Genomic DNA, 22,670 nt, shown 5'->3' with positions numbered 1-22,670 from the left:
TGATGTTTACAATCAGGCCAGCCGTTTTTTTTTTTTTTTTCAGTTTCCCATTCACATGTGCACATCCAAAATTATTCCAGTCTAATTTTGCCTAATGATTTTAAAAATATTCCTTATAGAAACCTCTCTAAACAAATATGTCTTTGCCACCAGGGTCAATATCGCATAGTTTCTAGAGGTTTCTATGCACATGTCTATGTCAGTGAATTAATAAATGTTGATGACCATATACATGCACATATCTGCTCCAGTGTGTGTTTCTATGTATGTGTGTATTATTGTATATTTGCATGAATAGCATCCATATATAGATTGCTTTACTTACAAAAAGACTGTCTTTCCCTTTTGAAATCAAGACAACTTTTTAGATTTCTAAACAACCTAGGCGGTATGTGCTATGCAAAATAAGGGGAAGCTACCTGGTGCAGTGGAGAGAAAAGGGCAGGGTGGGAGAGGAGGGGTGCTGAAGTCAGGAAGACTCATCTTCGTGATTCAGATTGTGACCCTGGGCAAGTCACTTAACCCTGTTTGCCTCAGTTTCCTCATCAGTAAAAGTGACCTGGAGAAGGAAATGTCAAACCATTCTATTATCTTTGCCAAGAAAACCCAAAATGGGCTCAGGAAGAGTCAGACTTGAAAGAAAAATGACTGAACAAAAACAAATCTATGCAGAATTGTAATGAGGAAAGGGCCATCCTGAATTTGCCCCAGGTAGATAATTCAGATGACCAACAACACTATCCTAGAGCCTACTTTCTCCTATGCCCGTTTCACCCTTGCAAGGGAAGCAGAGGTGGCCTCTTCTGGAGGTATGTGTCCCCTCCCTTCATTATATCCAGGGCCTTGCTTCCTCTTCCTGGTGGCCATATATCAAATGAGTTTGCCCACCCAGGTACAAAAAGAGGAAGATTCATCCCTTCTTCCCATAAAGGCTTTAGAGAGAGTTTTCTGTGGGCAACTAAGTTGTAGAGTAGATAGAGCACTGGGCCTGGACTTAGGAAGACCTGAGTTAAAATTCAGTCTTAGATATTTACTAGCTGTGTGACTGTAGGTAAGTCATTTAATCTCTTTGCCTTAGTTTCCTCAATTATAAAATGGTGCTATAAATATCACCTTCTTCCCAGGGTGCTTAGTAAATTCTTGTTTCCTTCCTTTCTTTTCCCTGGTAGAAGTCATTTTGATAAACTGCTACAGTTAAAATAACTAAAATAAACCTAGTGGCCAAAACCTTCTAGTAATGAGCCTCTCAAAACATCAAGAGGCTGGTCCTCTTGCTAAGATGGGTTTTATTCCCAGTCTTGCCAGATTAGTAGGTTGGACCTGCCAGATGCATGATCCACTTGGCATAACCTTTGAGAACCTAGTATCACCTGTAGGAAACAATGAGGAATGAGAGTAGGAATTCAGCCAAGGAATACTGTGAATGGGTGAAAAAAACAGAAACAGAGAACCCTGTCCCTCAGTGGGGCTAATAACCAAAAGAGTGTAAGAAAAGCCTGCCATTCGGTCATGTCTGACTCTTTGTGACCCCATTTGGCATTTTCTTGGCAGAGATACTGGAGTGGTTTGCCATTTCTTCTCTAGTTCATTTTACAAATGAGGAATAGAGGCAGACAGAGTTAAGTGACTTGCCCAGGGTCACACAGCTAGTAAGTGTCTGAGGTCATATTTGAACTCGGGTCTTCCTGCCTCCGGGTCTGGGGGCACTCTATCCACTGCACCACTTAATGGCCCATCATTTATATTTTAGGGACTGACAATCAAACAGGGAAGGGGCAAAGAATGTGAGGGTGCCTGGCGAGATCTTATCTGAGGGAGCAGGGAATGAAGAACAAGGCAGGCTCTGCCTCCCAGCCCAAGGCTTTAGCCCCAAATCTGCATCAGCCTCTTCCCCACTGTAGCATTCAGCACTTTACCTGAATAACCACAGCAAGGTCAGAGGCGTTCTTTGTACACCAGCTGGGTAGAGGATCAGAGGCAAGAGTAAAATGATAGGGAAATTATGGTAGATCCTGTGCTGGAGGCCACCCCTCACTTCCCAGGTGATGCTTTCACTCCCTGAAGTCTATAGACCTTAAGTGACATTCCTAAGGTCACACAAATGGTAAATGGCAGAGAGTGTTCAAACCCAGGTTCTCTGAGTCCAAATTCAGCACTCATTACACTGTACCTCTATAATCATCAGTGGTGGAGTCATAGAAATTTGGAGCCAGAAGGGCCCCCCTCAAATTCCCTTCTCTAACAGGTAAGGAGACACCTAGAGAAGGAGATAGAGAAAGATCAACTTCGACAGAATCCAAGTCAGTCAGGCACTGGAGCCCTCTCCTCCACAATCCACAATGTCTGTTTGCCCCAAAAGCCAGAACCATTCCCCAGCCCAGAGCATCTCGTTTGGCAGCATGAGGAGGCAGACGCCTGTGCTGCTGCTGCTGCTGGCACATGTGGCTTCTCCGTAATGAAAATGAGGCCAGGAGCTCCCTCAGCTGTTAGAAGAAGGATTTGCACAGGTATTCAGCCTTTCAGGCCTTCTGGGTGGGGAACATCCCCATCCATGCGGGCAAACAGAGGAAAGCAGAAAAGAGGAAAAAACTGGAAGATTTTCTTTTTCTTGGGAATATCTGAAATTGACTTATTACCCTGGAGAATTGAGTAGGGAGCTGGATGGTGGAGTTGGAAGGATGGACTAGGAAAGGGGTTAGGGTGCCTTCTGTCCTGAAAGAGGTTGGGCCTTAGCTAATTCCCAGAGGCACAGGATGGGCCAGGACACCTTTGCTGTCATGCCCTATATCCTTGCATTCTCTCTCCCAGACCTTCTTCCACTATATCCATAGACCCTCTTCTCACTGCTTCCGCTAAAGGATGCATAGGGGGAGCTGGCAGCTAGGGTGACCCAATTCCTTTTCTGAACAGGTACATCTGACAAATCCCTTGGAACTACAAGCTTCCTTTATTCTCCACCCCCAGCCTCAGGAAAGGGAATGGGAAATTCAAATGCTAATGAGCTCTGATGACTCTCTGTCCTGCCCAGTTAGGGCTGAGTTGTTTCTGGGGTTTTTTCCCTTTTTATAAAATGTGAAGTTATAAGGGGAGAGTATAGAAAAGCCTGAATCATAGGCACCTAAGAGTTAGATCTGGAATGTCATCCAGGAAGAGCTAGGTGGTCAGTGAATAGTATGTTGGACACGGAGTCAGGAAAACCTGAGTTCAAATCCTAGTAGCTGGTGACCTTAGACAAGTCACTTGACCTCTTTCAGCCTTAGCTTCCTCACCTATAAAATAGGAATAATATATTACCTTTCCTTCAGGGTGGTTCTGAGGTTCAGAATAAACAACATATGTAAAGCATTTTGTAGGTGCTACTATTATTATTGGTCCAAAGTTCTTTTGTAACTGAGGATGAAAGCATTTAAATGACTTGCTCACAGTAACTCAGTAAGTGAAAAAGGTAAGATTTGTACCTGGGTCTTTTGCTTCCTTTTGCTGCCCTGCCCTTTTAATTGTACCACATGTTCTAGGAGCTATCTCTGTGCTATGAATGAAAGGGGCTGAGATTGTCCCCCAGAAGGAAAAAAAATGACCAGAAGATAGAACACACAAATCCTTATCTCAGCTGTACCCCAAATTTGCTATGTGCTGTGGGGAAAAGTCACTTTCTTCTGTCAGCCTTCAGTTTCCCCATCAGCATAATAGGAGGGGAAAAAATCCTGACCCTTTTTGTGCCCTGACAATATAGTAAGGATGAATGAAGTCAGATGTCTAAAGCACCCCAAGGGATAAAGTTTTCATCTGGAGGGATACAAAAAAGCCATTGTCAAAGGCCAACCATTCTCTAGATAAAAGCAGCCCCACAAAGAGCTTGGCATTCATTCACTGGACACATGACTGTCATGTCCCAGGGTTCGAGTCTATGCGAGAAAGGTGGAGATCTCTATAACCAGGAGACACATGAGCAGCATAAAGATCAAACAGCACGAGAAGCTCGTTCCAGCTTACCTGAGAAAAACATCTATTTCCTTTGAGCAAGTCTGAAATTAGTGCCACAGCCAGATGACTCTGAAGTCATTGTCCAAGGCTTCCTGGTGGGAAAAAAGACAGAGAATGAGAAAGAAGGGGCTTGTGGGAGAAAAGAAGAGAGGCATCCTGGTGAGAGAAGGGAGGACGCAAATAGGAAAGAGAGAAGGAGGGAGAGGGAGAGAGAGAGAAAGAAAGAGAGACAGAGAGAGAGACAGAAACAGAGAAAGACGAGAGAGAGACAGAGAGACAGAGGGTGGCAGGGAGAAAGGGGCAGAGTTGGTAATACTGTTTGTGGCTTTGAATGGCCTTCCTTCCTTCCTTTCCTGGTTTTTCATGACCCTGTGGATAAGTATTGGAACTTTCCCTTTGTTTCAAGGCTATTCAGCAGACAACCCCAACCTACCTCACTCCATCTCCTGGTCCAGAACTGCCCCTAACACAGACCCAATCAGGGTAATAGCCCTGGACTCTGTCGTTGGTTTGTTTCTTGGGGTCACTCTTGCACTTTGGGAAGTCCTTCATGTTCCAAAAAGCTAGAACTGTTCTAGAAGGCACCAAGAAACAAAGAGGTGACCAACTGAGCCTAAAAAGAGCCTGGGGCTCATACTGATACATATGAATGTACATACAGACACATATGTAGCTAAGGCTGCAACCTGGGGCTGGTTGCCTGGCAACAGCATCCCCTTCCACATATACCCTACAGGTTGCACATTTGCCTTCCATGGCATATCTTCCTCTTCTTTTCCTCCCAAGGCTGCCCCTAAAATTCCTGCCACCCAGATTTTAACTATATAAACATATTGGGGAGCAGGGCAGTTTACACATAATGATTTGTTGCAGGCCTGAGCTTCCCCAGGGATGGGCCTAGCCTAGCCTACCTGCTCTCTTTCCTCCCAAGAACTTCCTGAGAAACTTATTTCTAGTAAGTTCCCCCAGCTCTTCCTTGAAGAAGGGGATCCAGTCACTCTGGAGTCCTTTCTGCTTCTTCATGCTGCATTTCCTGATTTCAAGCATTTTATCTGGCTGCGTCCCCCTGCCTGGAGCTCTCCTACCTCCTGCCTTCCCTGGCTTCCTTCAAGATTTAGCTAAAGCCTCACTTTCTGCAGGAAGCTATTCCAGTCTCTCTGAGATTACCCCCCCCCCAATTTATCCTGTGTATATCTTGGCACATAGTAGGTGTTTAGTAAATACTAGAGACTGACTGAATCATCTCAGACCCACCTCTAAGACTCCATTTTTTCCTTCACTAATACATGATTTCATAAGTGTAGGGAACTTTGGTGAGGGAGCTCCCTCAGCCAGTGCAGGTTATCCTAAAGAGTTGCAGGGGATACAGATAGGCTAAGTGATTTGTTCACGGTCATACAGTCATTACTGGTCTGTGGCAGGTCTCGTATCTTCCTTCTCTTAAAGCCAATTTTTCTTTAACCACAATGACAGTCTTTGTCCCTGTATTTAAATTCTCTTTCTCTCCTCCCCCTCAGCTATTACCCCGCCCTAACCATACATACACATACTAAGGTCTCTCTTCCATCATTCATATTGGTCAAAAAATCCCACTTCCTATACAAAGCCTTCGTTGATAGACCAGAAGTGATGATTTCTGCCAGCCCATTCCATGTGAGCATTCAGTGCTTAAAGTTCATTCTTGACCCCATTCTATGTGAAACACACTAGAACACTTGTATCAGTATTTAAATTTATTGGAAGATTTTGTTCTAGAATTTTTCCAAAGATCATAAATGCTTGGAGGACAGGGACAACATCTTTATAGCACAGTGTGAACATTCTATCTTGGTAAATCATAGGATTTAAAAATGAAAGGGACCTTAGATACTGTTTAGTCTAACCCACTTATTTTATAAATGAGGAAACTGAGGCTTTGGAAGAGGAATAGATTTGCCCAGAGTCACCTATGACTAAATGGAAGAGCCAAGATTTGAAATGAAGTCCTCTAATTCCAAAGCTAGTCATTTTTCCACTACACCACACTATCCCTCAGAGAATTAAATGACCCCTGTTCTTTGCATGGTACCATGCTAAAGGTAGGAAAGGCACCATTCTAACTGTAAAAAAAGACTTAAAGAAAGGGATTTCCCAAAGCTTTGGATGAAAAAAGAGTGTCCAACATTCTTTCCAAAGTCTTAGGGCCAGATAACACAGAACAATTGGCTAATAATGATTCTATGCCAAAGGATAGGAACAACTACATAAGATCCTAGGATTTGGAAATGGAAGGAACCCTAGATGTCATTTGGCCCAAGCTTTCCACTTTACATCTGATGAAAGTGAGGCCCAGAAAGATAAAGGGTTTTACCCAAGGTCACATAGTCAGCAAAAAAGCTGGAATTTGAACCCAAGTCCTCAACACCCAAATTGGCCCTCTTTTATATAATGTGTTTGTTCAATATTTGTATTCGCTACTTTTTTTGTTCTTAGATTGTAAATTCTGAGGGAATAGAGACCTAATCTGTTTAATTTACAGCACCCAGAAAAGCCTTCATGCAAATGGGCACTTGACGAACCCCTTTGATGGGGAGAATGAAAAGGAAACACAAAAGAAATAGGAAAAGCTCTAGGAAATTGAGACTAAAAGGGGAGAAACAAAAAAGTGAAAATGGAGAGGGATTGAAGGAAAGAACTAATCATAGAATCAAATCTCCTGAGAGGGAAATTCTACAAGCTCTTTTTTGCAACTAATCCAATGTCTCACAGATCTGAGCTAACAAATGCAGAAAAGATTGCTGCCAGAGTTCCCTGTCTCCTTAGACTAATAGGCTTCAGTAGGACCCCCAGTTTATGGGAACCAAGAGGAGCAGAGATCTGGAGGTAGGAATGAAATGCTTTAGAGATCTGGTTCCAGACATCCTGAAAGGGGTCACCTTGGTGGAGAAAAAGCCTGGGGAATGTGAACAAATAAGAAACCGTATGGTCAGGAAGTCCTTCCTGGTGTCTCATGTGGCTTTCTCCTGCTGTTCTAGCCTCTCTTACATTGATAGTCATTTAGAATTGAATAGCCGCTCACAGCTGACACACACAAAGAAAGGGCAGAAGAAATGGATGAAAAAGAAAGAAAGAATAGAAGGAAGAAAGAGAAAGAAGAAAAGGGGGCATGTTCACTGGATGGCAGAGTGAAGGAGACAACACATTGATCAAATGTAAATGGACCGTAAATGTCTAAATTGCAATATTTTTTTCCCTCTCTCTTTTTTCCCCCTCTCTTGCCTTCTCTCTCCCCTTTACTATCAAAGCAAAATTTATGAAGGGCTCCAGGCATTGGATATTCCTTGTATTTCAATATAACTTTTTGCAATCTCAAGCGAACAGCTTGGCTGCTCCTGCCTGTCAGGGAATTTAAATTGCAGATGGAATGAACGGTGAGATGCAGCCGCCATGGGTCTGGTGTAGCCCCCTACACAACCATTGCTTAGCAACGGGGGTGGTAGGGGGGAGATGGGACTAGAACTTTGTGAAGCAATGCAAAGTTCTGTCCTGAGAGCTGCCCTGAGTGCGGGGAGTCTCTGGCGGGATAAGAAGGGGCTTTGTGGCTAGGACAGACAGGAGGATGAGAGGTTACTAGGGAGCTGGGCAAGATGTCATCAGGAGAGCCAAGGAGAGAAGAGAAGGACCACTATCCCTGCTCCTCAGCATTTCTCTGTCATGGGAATCTTTATTATATGCATCTATCTGTCTGTGACACACAGGGGAGAATTTCAGAGCTGACACTCTATTCCTTCCCATCAGAGATTATTCTTGAGCCAGTAATACCTATGTCCTCTTCCATACTGCCCCAACACAGAGACATATTCCGACCTTCTTGGGTCAGCACTTACTGCAGGTAGGGGACTCCCCGACAATAAGTGGACATAATGGCTTCCAAAGCAGAAAAAAAGAGATAAACAGGCTAATATCCATGCTAGTCTTCAGAGCTACTGTCAGACACATAGATATATTTCCAATATCTGAAGATCAAATTACCAGTTAATATCCACAGCAGGAAAGAACAGTTAGTATATTCATTAATTGTGCTCCTGGTTACACTTCCATTCTCAAGACTAATTTGTTTAATTAAGACCTGCCTTGATTAGCACAATAAAGAATCTGCAATCTCATCTATGTGGTTATTCCTGCCAACAGCCCACTTGTCCATTTTCCTATCCATCTTGATTCTTGTCCGTGTTTTCTCATAAATTCACTGTGAGAGGGGTAAGTCTACCCCCAACATATTGGAGGCTTTCCTCCAGTTCTTTTGGATTGCATTCCTAATGGGATTTTGTTTCCATATCATCTCCCGCCCACCCCCAGCCTATAAATGTAAGCTCCCTGAGAGTACAGATTTGCTTTTTTTGTTTGGTTGATTTAGGTTTTACTTTGTATCCTCAGCATATAGTTAAATGTAATGCATACAGTAGGTGACTAATAATATCTTTTGAACTGAATTAAATTTAATTGTATTAGAGTGGCCCTCTCCCATGGAGTTTTGGTCCAATGAAGAATTGGAATGGGGAAGGAGGATGGGACACTCATGTTCTCACAATGCTAGCACACTACTTTGAACACAGTAGGCAGTTCATGAATGCCCCCATTCAATTGAATTTGTTTCATGCTAGCATTAGTTGCAAAGTAACCCTTGGAGAATGAGTGTTCTCTCTGTAGACCTTGTCTTCAGAGCCACCCTTTCATTCATTAAGCAGTGGGCAGAGGCCGCCCTTGTTGTCATTTAACTTTACAGGTGTATTAAGTCTTCTCTGACAACGAAATGATGCTTTCCACAAAGAGGGGTGCCATGGCTCAGTACTGCTTTATACCACCAATGGCCACCCTGCACACAGTGCTGAACACACCGAGGAATACTGATGGGGCAGTTAAGGATCAGAAAGACTTTGTGATTTGCCTGAAGTCCCCTGGTGAGTCAAGACTCAAACCCGTGCATTTCTGAATTATTATTAGTACTGTATTATTCATCATAGTAATAGAAATAATCATTTCATAATCCTTTTCACTAATTCACAGTACTTTCACATCCATTTTCTCACTTTATCCTCACAATAGCACTGTGAGGTAGGTAGGGCAGGTACTATTATCCTATTGTACAACTGGGGAGATTGGAACAAATGTGGTGTTAGGGAAGGATCACCAATCCCGATGAGGAATTGTTTCTGGCCTAGTGGAAACTAAATGAGCCACTAAAAGACCGGGGTTCTAGTCAAAGCTCTGTAGGTTCCTAGCTATGTGATTCAGGGAAACAGGCCAGCTAGTTTTTAAGAGACCTGATTCTCAAAGGTGGGTACAATGTAAAACAATACAAAATAAAACACTGGACATGGAGTTGCAGATCCTGCGTTCAAATCCTGTTACTATTACTGTGACATAATGTTGTTCAGTCATTTCCAACTCTTTCTGACCCCATTTGGGGTTTTCTCAATAGAGATACTGGACTGGTTTTGCTCTTTCCTTCTCCAGCTCATTTTACTGATGAGGAAAGTGAGGCAAACAGGGTTAAGTGACTTGCCCAGGGTCATACAGCTACTGCCGGAGGCCAGATGTGAACTCAGGAAGATGAGTCTTCCTGATTCCAGGCCCAGCAATCTCCACCATACCACCTAGATGCCTTCTCTGTGACATAGTAGAAGTTATAATCTCTCTGAGCCTCTGGTTTCTTCATCTTCAAGATAAGGTTATTGGACTACTTAGCTGCCTCATTTATGTAAACCTGTGACATTTAACAGAATATTCCTTAATTTGTAAATATTCAAAGAAAGTGACTAAAATGTCAATACCTTTTACCCTAAAGATACAAGTAAAGATTATGAGGCTATATTCCAAAACAGTTATTGATAAGAAGAAAGTCCCCATATGCACAAAACACATCAGTACTTTTTTGTGATAGCAAAGAAATGGAAACCAAGTAGATGCCTCTTGATTGGGGAATCGCTAAACAAATTGTGATACATGAATATAATGGAATATTATTGTGCTATAAGAAATCTTAAGTGCAGAGAAGCAAGGGTGGATCTGGATGAACTGATGCAGAAGGAAGGAAGCAGAGCCAAGGAGACAGTGGACATAATGACTACAGCAACATGAATGGAAAAAGGGATCACTCACAAAAAAAAAAAACATTCAGAAGTGAATGCTGCACAATTATAAAGGAGACCATGGCTCAAAGTATGTCCAAGGGAACACTCCAAACTGACTCTTCAGAGCTACAAGGTCCATAGGTATTACACTTTGCACATTTTCATACTTTTTCAATGTATTTAGTTGTGTTTATTTTTTCCTCTTCTTTTTCTTGCTTTTTTGTTTGTTTGTTTAAAAAAAATACCATTTGTTATAAGAGATAGCTCTCCTGGAAGGAGAGGGAAGGGAGAAGGGAAAAAGATACTGGAGAAAGCTATGCTGATGTAAAAGCAAAAGGCACTGATAAAAATGTTTTAAAAAATAAATAATTTTTTTTAAAAAAAGGAACATCCCCTTGACAACATGCTTGATCACCTTTGGCTCCTTCTTTCAGCTGGCCTTGCGCTGTCCTTCCAGATCTTCTCAGGCTAGGCATTAAAGCATCCATAAGTAACCTAGGGCCATGTTGCCTCCTGCCTGTCCTGATTCTTCTTCCATGTGGTTGCCTGTGGCTCTCCTTATTTGGGATACTCAGGTCCCCAGCCCTAGACAGTGACACCAGAACTCACTCCAGACTTTCCCAGTAATGCCTGCTGTTAGTAGTGCCTTTCTTCAAAAATTGGCTTGTACCCATTCTGTATGTGTTTCCATATGTGTACATGATGTCTCCGCCAATAGAACAGAAGTTCCTTGAGGGCAGAGACAATTCCATTTTTGCCTTTATGTACCCAGCACCCTGCACAGTGCTACAATTAAGTACTTGTTGAGTGGCTGATTCATTGAATATTAATCTTTCCAGGGAGATATCCTACTGTGTCTGGGCAGGGTCTCTTGACCTTTTTTTTGTGTCACAGACCCCTTGGGCAGTCTGTAGATCCCTTTGTAGAATAATGTTTTTAAATGCATAAAGTAAAATATGTTATCAAAAAGAAAACTAAATATACTTTTTTAATTATAAATTTATAATCCCTAGGTTAAGAACCCTGTCTCTAAAGAAACTGATGAAGATATTAGAATCATACCCAGGTAAACTGACTAATCTATGCTGTGAGCTCCATTGTCTCCTTTGAACAAATTCATTTAAAACCTGCACCAATAACTTTAAACCGTACTCTGAGGGAGGGAGGGTTCATCGTAACATAATCTCACTTATACAAAAAAAATGTTGTGAGGGAGATTCTTGGCCTCACATCGGGAAGGGATTTTAGATTTCATTTGGTCAAGCCCATGCTTGAACAAGAATCAACAATTAGGCATACAACAGGTATCTACAAGAAAGCGTCATCCAACTTCAACTTGACCACCTTGATCTTCTTCGTGCACAAAGGACAAACAACTTGCAGAGCTCAAGTGATGTGGAATTTACTGGCTCCCAAGGCAAGCCATTCTATTTTGATATGGCTCTAATTGTTAGGAAACTCTTCACCATATTGAACTGAAATCTGTTTCCCTGTGGCTTCCACCCATTGGTCTTAGGTTTTTTTCCTCCGGGCTTAGCAGAATACGCCAAACACTTTTGCTATGTGACAGTCTCTCAAATTCTTGAAGACAGCTATCATGTCCTGTGATGAGTTTTCTCATCTTTGGGCTAAACATTCCCAGGTCCTCAAGCCAATACTCTGTTGCCATGGTTTCTAGACCCCCACCCCCCTCACCATTCAGGTTGCCCTCTCTACTGGATCAGCTTCTGCTTGCCAATATCCTCCCTCAAAAGTGGTTATTTTGAACTGAACAATGTGATGAGATATGATCTGACAAGATGCCATTGGACCAGATATGGTCAGTCAAAATGGAAGATTCCATACAGTACATTTTCTCCCAGGCCCCCTTTGTACATTGGGAACACCCTAGGCATATTTGGTTGGTTGGTTGGTTTTTAAGATTGGGTCTTAGGGCCATTCATCTTCCTGATCCCTTCCTGACCTAATAGAGCATCACAAGCATCCCTCTCCATATTAATGTCAAAGGGACCTTAAGAGGAAAAACAACTGGTCAAAGGCAACATATGGTGAGTCAGTGGAAGAGCCAGGAGCAGACCAGGCCATGTGAAACAGCTAGGAGGCAAAGTGGGAAGAGAGCAGCTGAGCCTGGAGTCAGAAAGAATGTAGTTCAAATCTAGCCTCAGACACTCACTAAGATATGTGACCTTGGGCAAGTCACTTTACCTGTTTGCCTCATTTTCCTAAGCTATAAAATTAGGGTATTAATAGACCCTGTCTCCCAGAGTTATTATGAGGAAAATCTTTATGAGGTGCTCAGCACAGTGCCTGGCCCATAGTGGGCACTTGATAAATGCTCATTTCCTTCCTCCATTACCCTCTACCCCTCTCTCCACTACGTCATGTGACGCCATGTTATTTCAATAACATGATGGTGCCTCTGAACCCTCATCTATCTATAGGGAATCCCTTTGGAGTTCTTTTTCCAGAAGTCTTGTCTCCCTTTAACCAATGGCATTCATTTGCAAAATGGCCAACTTGGGGGGGGGGGGGCGGGCAGGGATGAATCCTTCGTGGGAGAACAGCATTTTAATTTCCCCATACAAAGCTAGTCTGAGCCCCGAGACTTTGAGTCCATTAAGTGCAGAAACATGTGCCCTAGACAATAGAGTAGGTGGCCTCCCCCAAACTGTGCCCTTAGACAATCTTGGAAGCACCCTGTGCTGTTCCTGGGACACCCCAGGCTCAGAGAGAATTTCTGTCCCTGTTCTCTTCCTTTCAAGAAGAAAATTAAATACACATAAACACACACAATCGAGAAGTACACCCAATCTCATTCTGTCCCTGCTGCCTGTCACAGTCTGGGCATGATGTATAGGAATAATAAGGCCTCTTGTTTTACCCATTAAGTGCTGACAGCAAATCACATGATTTCTTTTTTAATATTGCACATATCTGACCCCTGGAAAATGATGATGATGCTATCACTTCCAAGCTAGACTATAAACAGGTCTGTGCCTGCCAGGAATACACTATCTCTCCTCTTGGTTCTGAGCCATAGAGACAGCATGAAATCCCACCGGAGGGAAAATGGGGTAAAGAGGACTCATCGGACATTTTGTGTCCTGTAGCTTTTAGTTTCACAGCTCTGCTCTTCTCTCTAGTTCTCACAAGTATATGTGGGGAAGATTATTAGACAGTTTCCTCCCTTCTTTTTTTTGGCGGGGGGAGGGCAAAGTGAGGAGGGATCCTTTCCCCATGATCTTTGAGCTTTGGGAATAGGATGTCTCCTTTGATAGAATGGAAGTGCCTTGAGAGCAAGGACTGTTCCATTATTTTCTTTTTATCCCTGGAACCTGCAATGAAACCCTTGAATGTAAGAAGTACTTGATTGATCAACTGATTTATCACCAGCTTGAGGACTGATTAATCAAATCAGCACTATTGGGGAAATCTCTCAAAGGAACTTTTGGGAGAGACAAATCCATCTATGGTCAAAGACAGGAGGCCAAACTGAAAGCAAAGGGATTTACTAGCACACTCAGGAAAGTCCTGATAGCACCTTCAGCTTCTGAGGGTACAGATTAAGTTTTAGTAACTTGTGAGGTCTGCTTAGAGTACTCAGCCAATCCACAGCATTTTGCAGCAACTACATATATGTGTGGGTGTGTATGCAATTTTTCCACAATTACTTGTTAAAAAAAAATCTAAACAACTTTTAAGTATTGAGATCCAAATTCTATCCCTTCCTCCTCCCCTCCCCTTCCTGAGAGAGTAAGCAGTCCACTATAGTTTATGCAGATGCAATCATCTTTTTCAGAAGAAAAAGTGATAGAGAAAAGGGGAATAATCCAGGGGAGAAAAGGGTGCTGTTATGGGGGAATCTTTGCCATGCAGCTGGAAGGGTTTGCCAGCCCCTACCTTGTTTTCCTGTCTACTTCCCTAATTCCTTCAATCCAATTCACTTGCATGTCATGGCATCACCTCCCTGATGATCCTCTTCAAGAATGAAGGACAAACAATAACAAGCTATCATATGTAATACATTGTGCCAGGAATTTGGGGTATAAAGAGAAAACAGAGAGGATACAAGAGCAGGGCTCTAATCCTTATAAAGTATTTGGGGAAGGACAAAGGATGGTCCTAGTCTTGAAGGAATTAGGGGAGTAGACAAGAAAACAAGGTAGGGGCTGGGAACAAGAGACCGCTTTAGTGAAACTGGGGTAAGGGATACGGATTTGGTCATAAAGAATGAGGCAAACATCTAAATACAAGAGTCTGTATGACAGGTCAGAGAGAGACATTGACCTGTTGCTGACCTGCTGACCCCGAGCTCCTAAAATTCCCCCTGCCTGGGAGGATGGGTCCCTTCGTTTGAGATTAAGCTATGATTAGAGGGGAGAATTTGGTGGGCCCTGCTGTGAAGGTCCGCAGCCTTCACAGAGTTAGGGCTGTAGTTTCTCTCTGTAGCCTAAAATGGACCAGCCCTACAATTTCATTAGCATGAGAAATTTCCTTTGCCAGTGGAAACAGGCACTTTCTCAGCAATTTGTCTCAGTGAACTTTCTGGACCAATGAAAGCAGAAGTGACTTGACCTGGTTAATATGACCTGAATGTCAGGTCAGACAAAGGACTTGAACCCAGATCTTTCTGACTGCAAGGCTGACTCATGTCATGCTGAACAATAGATTCTGGAAATCATATTCAGTTATCTAAAAAGAAAATTTGCTTCAATATATAGTAGTGCCTTATTAAATATTCTATATATGTATATAGGGATATCAAGCAGGGTTATATAGTAGCCAGCTCAAACCAAGCTGATTGTTAAATTTTCAGTTACACTTCAGAAATGTCAAATGCTTACAGATCTGGGCTTGATTTATTATTTTGTTGATTGTTTAGATTTAAGAAAGTGATGGAGAAAAAAATTAATCCTGCAGATTCAACTTAAAGGTGGGGAGGAGGGAGCCATTTATTAAACATTTACCAACACACCACTAATATAGATGGCAAAAAGACAACTTAGGGGAAGCTAGGTGAATAGAGCACTGGCCATGGAGTCAGGAGGACCTGAGTTCAAATATGGCCTCAGACACTTGACACACTTTCTAGCTGTGTGACCTTGGGCAAGTCACTTAACCCCAAATGCCCTGTCTTACCCCTCAAAAAAAAGACACCTTAAAAAGATTTCCTTTTACAAAACAGAGACGTTATTATTCAGTTGTGTCTGACACTCCATGACCTCATTTGGGGTTTTCTTGGCAAAGATACTGGAGTGATTTGCCATAGTTTTCTTGGCAAAGATACTGGAGTGGTTTGCCATTGCCTTCACCATCTCATTTTACAGATGAGGAAACTGTGGCAAACAGGATTAAGTGACTTGTCCAGGGTCACACAGCTAATGTCTGAGGTCATATTTGAACTGGGGTCTTCCTGACTCCAGGCCTGGCACTCTATCCACTTTACCACCTAGTTGCTCTCAAAGATACCATTTATAAAAAGACTTAGCCATGAATTTTGTCATTTCCCTATTTCTCTTCTGCATTCAACAGGACAGAAATTGCTAATGTAGATTTCTTCAGCCCTGTTTAGTCAACTGGATAAAATGAACCTTGTCTCCCAAAACAAGGAGGGATACTAAAGTAAAAACTTAAGCATCTTGTCAATAAAGGATGGCTATTCACCATTTCATATCCAGGGCTCATTTCTGAATATGGAAATTATCAGGGTTTTTTGGTTCTTGTGGGGGGAGGAGTCAAACTGAGGGGGGGGCCATTTGAATAAGCTCAGACTAAAAGAAGAAAGTTTTAAAAAGAAAAAGCAAGTGATTTGTCCTGCAATTCATCAACAGCAACTGAATTGGAATCCGCAGCACCAGCCATGCAGTTAATCACACACACGTACAATGAATGAGCTGCATTTCTCTGACATCCACTGTAGAAGTGAGTTGGCTTTGAAGTGACTTATTAGAGAACAAATTATTCCCTGTTTTGCAATTCTTTCCATTTGTGTTCATCTGCAAGTCTAAAGTCCAAGCTGGTGCCAGAGTTATTCCTGCAACTGGCACTAAATTGCTCTCAAAAAGTACAATTAGCACTTCAATAATGTGCCTGGGAATGAGATAATCTGCATTTTTACCCAAAGGCAACCACTGTACCCACTGTACTTTTGTCTTTGCGTGCCAACACCCAGGCAATCCTGCTAAGGAGAAGGCATCTGCACATCAATGCTCCACTGTGCTTGGTGACACTCCCAGGCTCAGACTGCAATTGGGGAATGGGAGAGATGGGGAAGAAAGCACCAAGGACACCAACCAAGGGTTGAAGGGTTTGTAGGACTGAATCAGCTGGCTCAGACTCCAAAACCCTCAGGTTTAATCTGTTTAACCGGCCTCTCTCAGATCTCGATGGGATTTAAAGATACAGAATGATCCAACGCCCTCTTACCCTATGAGTTTACCCTTACCACCATCAACCTGATCAATCAATCAACAATCATTTATTAATTATATGCTGATCCTTTGAGGGTACAAAGAAAGGCAAAACTTTGAAAAAGAGTCCCTGCCTTCAAGGAATTTCCAGACTAAAGAGGGAAACAACATTCAATAAACAAAATCACACACTGGCACTAGATTTAAATCAAAGAAGAAAAGAAACTAAAGAGTCAGAGTCTAGTTTGTGAATGATTGATTATTCCCGTGTCTATGGAAGGTTGATCACTCATTTCAATTCAACTCAACAAGTATGATTAAAGTAACTATTATGCCTGATATCAGTGGTACTCTGGTAAATGTTTAACAAGCAGTTTTCCTAGATAACTATACCGCCTAATACACCTTTAAGTTTAATATGCATTATTAACATTTCCTTCAACACTTTCTTAACTATAGATAATAATAAAAATAAATAAAGTCCTGATTTGTAACTTTTGTCAATTTCTAAGGTATAAAGCTACAATGAAATTTTAACCATCGGCTCTCTGAAGGCAGTCGGAGCTGGCTCCAGGACACCTCTGCCTGATATGCTATATGTGTGTATGTGTATGTCTGTGTGTGTATTTCAATCAACAAATTATCTACTAATTAATTATGATGTGTCAGGCATTGTACTATGAAGGCTAGTCTTAAAACCAGAAAAAATTGGGTTCAAGTATCAACTCTGATACATATTGGTCGGGTGACACTGGGCAAATCATTTAACTTCTCAGTGTACCATCAACTTGCTATGACAAGTCAACACGAACATGCCAATTTGCATTGTTAGATCGTTTCCCCATTTGAAAGTTCTCTGCATCAATAAGGTGACAGGTACATTCCCAGTCCTAAACCTAAGCCTAAGATATTGCACTGGACTCTGGGAGTACACAGGTAAAAAACTGTCCCTGGCCTCAAGGAACCTACATTCTACTGGGGATGGTGGTGAAAGGGGACAACATGCGCAGATAAATAAATGAATACAAATACATACACAGAAATAGTGGATGAGGGTCCTACCAACTGTGTCAAACAGAAAATGCCTTTTGCAGGAAGTGGTACTTCAGCTCAGCCTTGAAGGGACCTGGGTATACCAAGAATTTGAGATGAGAATAAAGAGTATCCCTATGTGTAAGAAACACAGTCCACTGTGCAAAGGCATGGTGTGTATGACTATGCATTCAGAGCTGGAAGGGAACTCAAAAATCAGCTATTCTACCATGGTCCCCATTTTACAGATGAGGAATCTGTGGCCCAGAGTATTAAAATAAATGACTGGTCTAAGGTCAAACAAGGAGTATCAAGCCTAGTGGAGGTTCAAACCTGGTCTCCTAACTTTAAATTGACCTTTCATTACATCATTCCCTGCTGCTGAAGACCACAAAAGCAAGACAGCCGGTTTAGCCAGAATATAGATGGCATGAAAGAGGATTTTGTGCAATCATCTGGAGAAATAGCCTGGAGCCAAATTGTGTAGGATTTTAAGTGCTAAGCAGAAGAGTTGGTATTCTATCCTGGAGGCAATAGGAAGCTATTAAAACTTGTTGAACAGAAGAGTGACTTGGCCATACCTTTGTTTCTAGAATGCTAAAATGGTGGCTGTGGGAATGATGAACTGGAGAGAGGGCAGCCTGGCTGCAAGGAAACCAACTAGGAGATGACTCCCTTAGACCTTGTGAGGGCTGCTGAGGACCTGAACTTGAGCCTTTGTGTTGTGGATATAAGGAAAGTAACCACTGTGGGAGACGTTGTGGAAAAGATTCAGTGTGACTTGACAACTGATTAAATGTGTGGGGTAAGTGAGAATGAAATGTTGAGAATGATTCCTAGACTGTGAAGCTGGGTGACTAGCAGAATGGTGATGCCATCTACAAAAATTGGGATGTTGGCAGGAAGACCTGGGAGGGAAGGTCAATGAGGTTAGTTTGGGAAATGTTGAGTTTCATATGCCTATGGAACATCCCAATGAAGCTGTGCAGCTGGCAGAGATGTAGGACTGGAACCCAGGAGAGAGAAGAGGACAAGACTGGGAGTAACCTACAGAAAGATGACAGTTGAACCCATAGATGCTAATGAGGTCAGAAAGAGAGGATGTATAGAAAAAGAAGATAAGAGAAGCCAGGAGAAGGCCACGGGGTACAGTCATGCATGGCAGATGGGACATAAAGAATGATCTTGCAAAGGAGACAGAGAATTGGTCAAACCAGTAAAAGGAGACCCCCAACAGAATAGTGTAGAGGAGATCCCCAACAGAATGGTGCCCCCACAGAAGAGACAGTATCCTGAAAGTAGAGATGGTCAGTGGTGTCAAATCTTTCAGAGAGTTCAAAACAGATGAGGACCAAGAAAAGGAATGTGGATTTAGCTTTAAAGAGACCACTGGTGACCTTGAAGAAAGCAGTTTCACCTGAATTATGGGAATTGAAACCAGATTACAAAGATATGATAAGTGAGTATAAAGTTAGAAACATGTAGTTTTTCCCCCCCAGAAGTTTGGATATGAAAGGGATAGGGAATATAGTACAATCGCTTCAAGGGGACTGTCAAGTGATTTTTTTAAGGATAGAAGATATTTGGGTATATTTGTAAGTGGTCCATTAAAGAACATACCCACTCCTGCCATTAACAGGACTAAGGCCAGAAAAGCAGGGGCAGGACTTAGTCAGGACACGGACTACAATAGAATATAAATGTGTCTCAGTAAATCCGTGGACATGATTTCCCTAAGACAATGACATGGTGGCTATCCCCTCCAGCACAAAAATCAACCTTGTCCAAATGTCTCAGGATAGATAGATAGATAAAATAGTTAGCAAGGATTTGCTATGTCCAAGTCACAGTTCTAATCACTGGGGAAACAACTATAAGCAAGTAAGATGGCTCCTGTCCTCAAGAATCTTGTATTCTAATGGAGGAAGATACATAGGAAGGCAGGAAAAAGAATGTCAGGTAGAAGAAGGAGCTCCAGAGACAGGAAATAAACTGAGAATAAGATAGGCATGGGCTAGGGTCCTTCTCCAATTAATAGTCACAGGAAAGGAGTCAACAATGAAGAGAAAGGGGATCCAGGAGAAATCTCTCTTGTTGTCTCCAAAGGGACTGAAGCCTATATCCTCACAGGGTAGGATGAGCACAAAATAAGTCTACAGGTATCACTTCTACTCCTCTAATGCTACCTCATTCCAAAACTCTTAAGGAGTGTAGGATTTAAAGGACAAATGAGGGGAGACTCAGAGATATAAGTGACTTGTCCAAGGTCACACAGGCAGTAAATAACAAAGCCAGGATTCAAACCCAGGTTGTCCTGTCTCAGAGAGGTAGGGCTCAATTTCTCTGCTCTAAACAGGGAAGAGAAGAATAATCTTTCCTTTCCTTCATGGCTCACAATGGGCTGTGATTCTGGTTTTGTTATTATTATTCTGAGTTTGAAAGTAGGGGCTAGACTAGGCTGGAAAGTTCAGGACTTCCATGTGCAAAGTTTTGAGCAGTTGAAGTATTTAAATATGCCTGTCTCCTCTCTTTCTCCTCTCTTTCTCCTCTCTTTCTTCTCTCTCTCTCTCTCTCTCTCTCTCTCTCTCTCTCTCTCTCTCTCTCTCTCTCTCTTTCTCTCTCTCTCCCCCCCCTTAGGACCTAGATTCCAATCCCAACTCTTGATAATTCACTCATTATGCAACCTTAAACAACTCACATAACCTTCTCTGAACGTATCTCATCATCTATTTCCTAAAAGGAGGAGGGCTTAATGATCTCTTAAGACTTTTCCAGTTTGACATTCTACCATCTTTTTGTCAGGCCTGACCATATGCCCACATGTATGTATGCTTGTATGCATATGTTTGTATGTAGGCATGTATGTCTGTAAGTGTGATTGTACCAATCCACACAATGTCCATTGGTCACTTTCTATGTGCACTGCATTAAACAATGTGGATAAAGAGACAAAAGTAAACCAACCCGGGCCCTCAAGGACCTTACGTTCTAATGAGGAAGACAATACGTACACACATAAGCAGATACAGAAGATAGACCAAAAAGCACAGGCAGCTTGAGGAGGGGGACAGCAGCAGCTGGGATATGCAGGGGAAAAGGCTTCTTGTAGGAGGCAATATTGGAGCTCAGTTGAAATCTTGAAGGAGACCAGGAATTCTAAGAGTCAGAACTGCAGAGGAAATACCCTCCAGGCATGAGAGGTAGCCAATGCCGAGGTACCGGGACAGAAACTGGAATGTTTATATAGACACACACATATGTATATAAAATATTATAAAAATACAGACATTATTTTTAAAAACAGAAAGAAGCCAAGTTTTGAAGGAAACAAGACAGTTTTGAAAGTCATGTATGGAATTTATTAGATTTCTTAAGCAAATGTTATGAAATGGAACTTCATGACAAAATCTTCTTTTTGTGTTCTATTATACATGTGGAAATACTGCATTGGGGAGAGGGGGTGTCTCACTCGAGGAGCAAGAGGTCTTCCCTAATTTGTCCTTTTCAGCTCTAAATCCTGCACTCCTTAAGAGTTTGGAATGACATAGCAACAGAGCAGCAGGAGTGATATCAGGGGACTTATTTTGGGCTCATCCTACCCTGTGAGGGGATAGGCTGTCAGTCCCTTTGGAGACAAGATGGATTTCTCCTGGATTTCCTTTCTTTTCACACACACACACACACACACACACACACACACACGTACACATCCCTAGGGAATATGACACCTGTGCTCAAGACCCCTGTTGACATCTATTGGCTGTCTGATGCTGGGCAAATCTTTTAACCTGAGTATCCTAGTCAATTCTCTAAGACTTTTCAGAGAATACATCAACCTATATTGACAAAGGGATTTTTTCACCCTATATAAATGATAACACCCATCCAGTCCCTACCCCATATCTGTATGTGTGCACTGATTAGTGGGGGTACAACAATAACATCTCAAGTAACTAAAGTATTGAAGGAAGCAAAACCAAAGCTGACGTTAACATAACACTTTACAGTTTGCCAAACACTTTACATGGTTTTTCTCTTTTGAGTTTCACAATGATTCCATGAGGTAAGGATTAATTACAGTTACTATCATCTCCATTCTACAGAGAGACAAAACTGAGGCTCAGAGAGGTTAGGGGACTTAAGTAGGGGCCCACACTCACACAAAGTGTCCAAAGAAGAATTTGAGTCCAGGCCTTGAGTCATTATGCCACAAGGGTTCTCTCAAGGATCTAATAATTATTATACTATACCACATGACTTCTTTTAATTATAAATAATAATAATAAAATTTTAGTTATTATTATTATATACGTGAAAAAGGCCTTATGACATAAAGAATAGAGCATGGCACTTAGCATCAAGGAATATATATATATATATATATATATACATATATTCTTATTTCAAAACATTAAGAATTTAGGAATTCATTGGTATAGATAATCCCTTTACTCATGCAAATCCCAACCCCACCTCCACACACTTTTATTAGTAATCATATGATTTTCTGTATCTGAAAAATAAAATCACTACCTGTTGGCCAGTCTTCTGGTAAGGAGACTTTCCAAACTGCAACAGGAAATCTGAAACACTCACCCATTTCCAGAGCAGTACTTGAAGGTCTTCTGACTTGGTAGGACCCACTTGAGCTCCACCATCATAGGTCTCGAGTCTCTGTGGCTGCCTCCATGCTACAGTGAAACATCAGGGAAAGACTTTAATGTAGAATTGTGTTTACATAATTGCATGTATATATAATCTGCCTTCATTGCTTCCATTAAATTTATTAGAAAGAAGGACATGGTAAATTTTTTAGAAGATCAGATGAGGTGGGCTTCCCAGTAACATATGGAGAATATGTAAGAGCTTATTGGATTGTCACATTGGATACATTATCCCCCAGGGGCCTGAATAAAGAATTAGAGCAGCAAGATCTTATTTGACATTTGATGTTTCAATTTCCCAAGTCACATTACGCCTGTTGAATTTGATGCTTGGATGACATACCCAACAGTTCCAGTGACCCACCCCTCCCATCTCAATATCCCCAGTCAGATTTTAAAAGGGAGGCATGTTAAGATTTATTAGACATTTTTATTATTAAACTTATCCCCCCACCCAAATCCTATTT

At 41.9% G+C, this 22,670-nt stretch overlaps 1 long non-coding RNA gene across 1 annotated transcript in view; it reads right to left on the bottom strand.

Moving 5' to 3' along the window:
* Positions 1–22,257, bottom strand: part of LOC138160460 (uncharacterized) — a 70,003-nt gene extending 47,746 nt beyond the window's left edge. Inside the window, exons 1-2 of the long non-coding RNA XR_011168151.1 lie at positions 22,136–22,257; positions 3,994–4,076 (exon numbers count right to left, since the gene is read on the bottom strand). This is a non-coding gene — a long non-coding RNA (uncharacterized lncRNA). The remainder of the gene's footprint in view (positions 1–3,993; positions 4,077–22,135) is intronic.
* Positions 22,258–22,670: the final 413 nt, after the last annotated feature.

The sequence above is a fragment of the Petaurus breviceps genome, unplaced genomic scaffold (assembly GCF_028583685.1).
Source record: "Petaurus breviceps papuanus isolate PSGF00001 unplaced genomic scaffold, PetGlider_PUasm1.0 181, whole genome shotgun sequence".
Lineage (NCBI taxonomy): Eukaryota > Metazoa > Chordata > Mammalia > Diprotodontia > Petauridae > Petaurus > Petaurus breviceps.
This window is presented reverse-complemented; position numbering and strand designations above follow the sequence as displayed.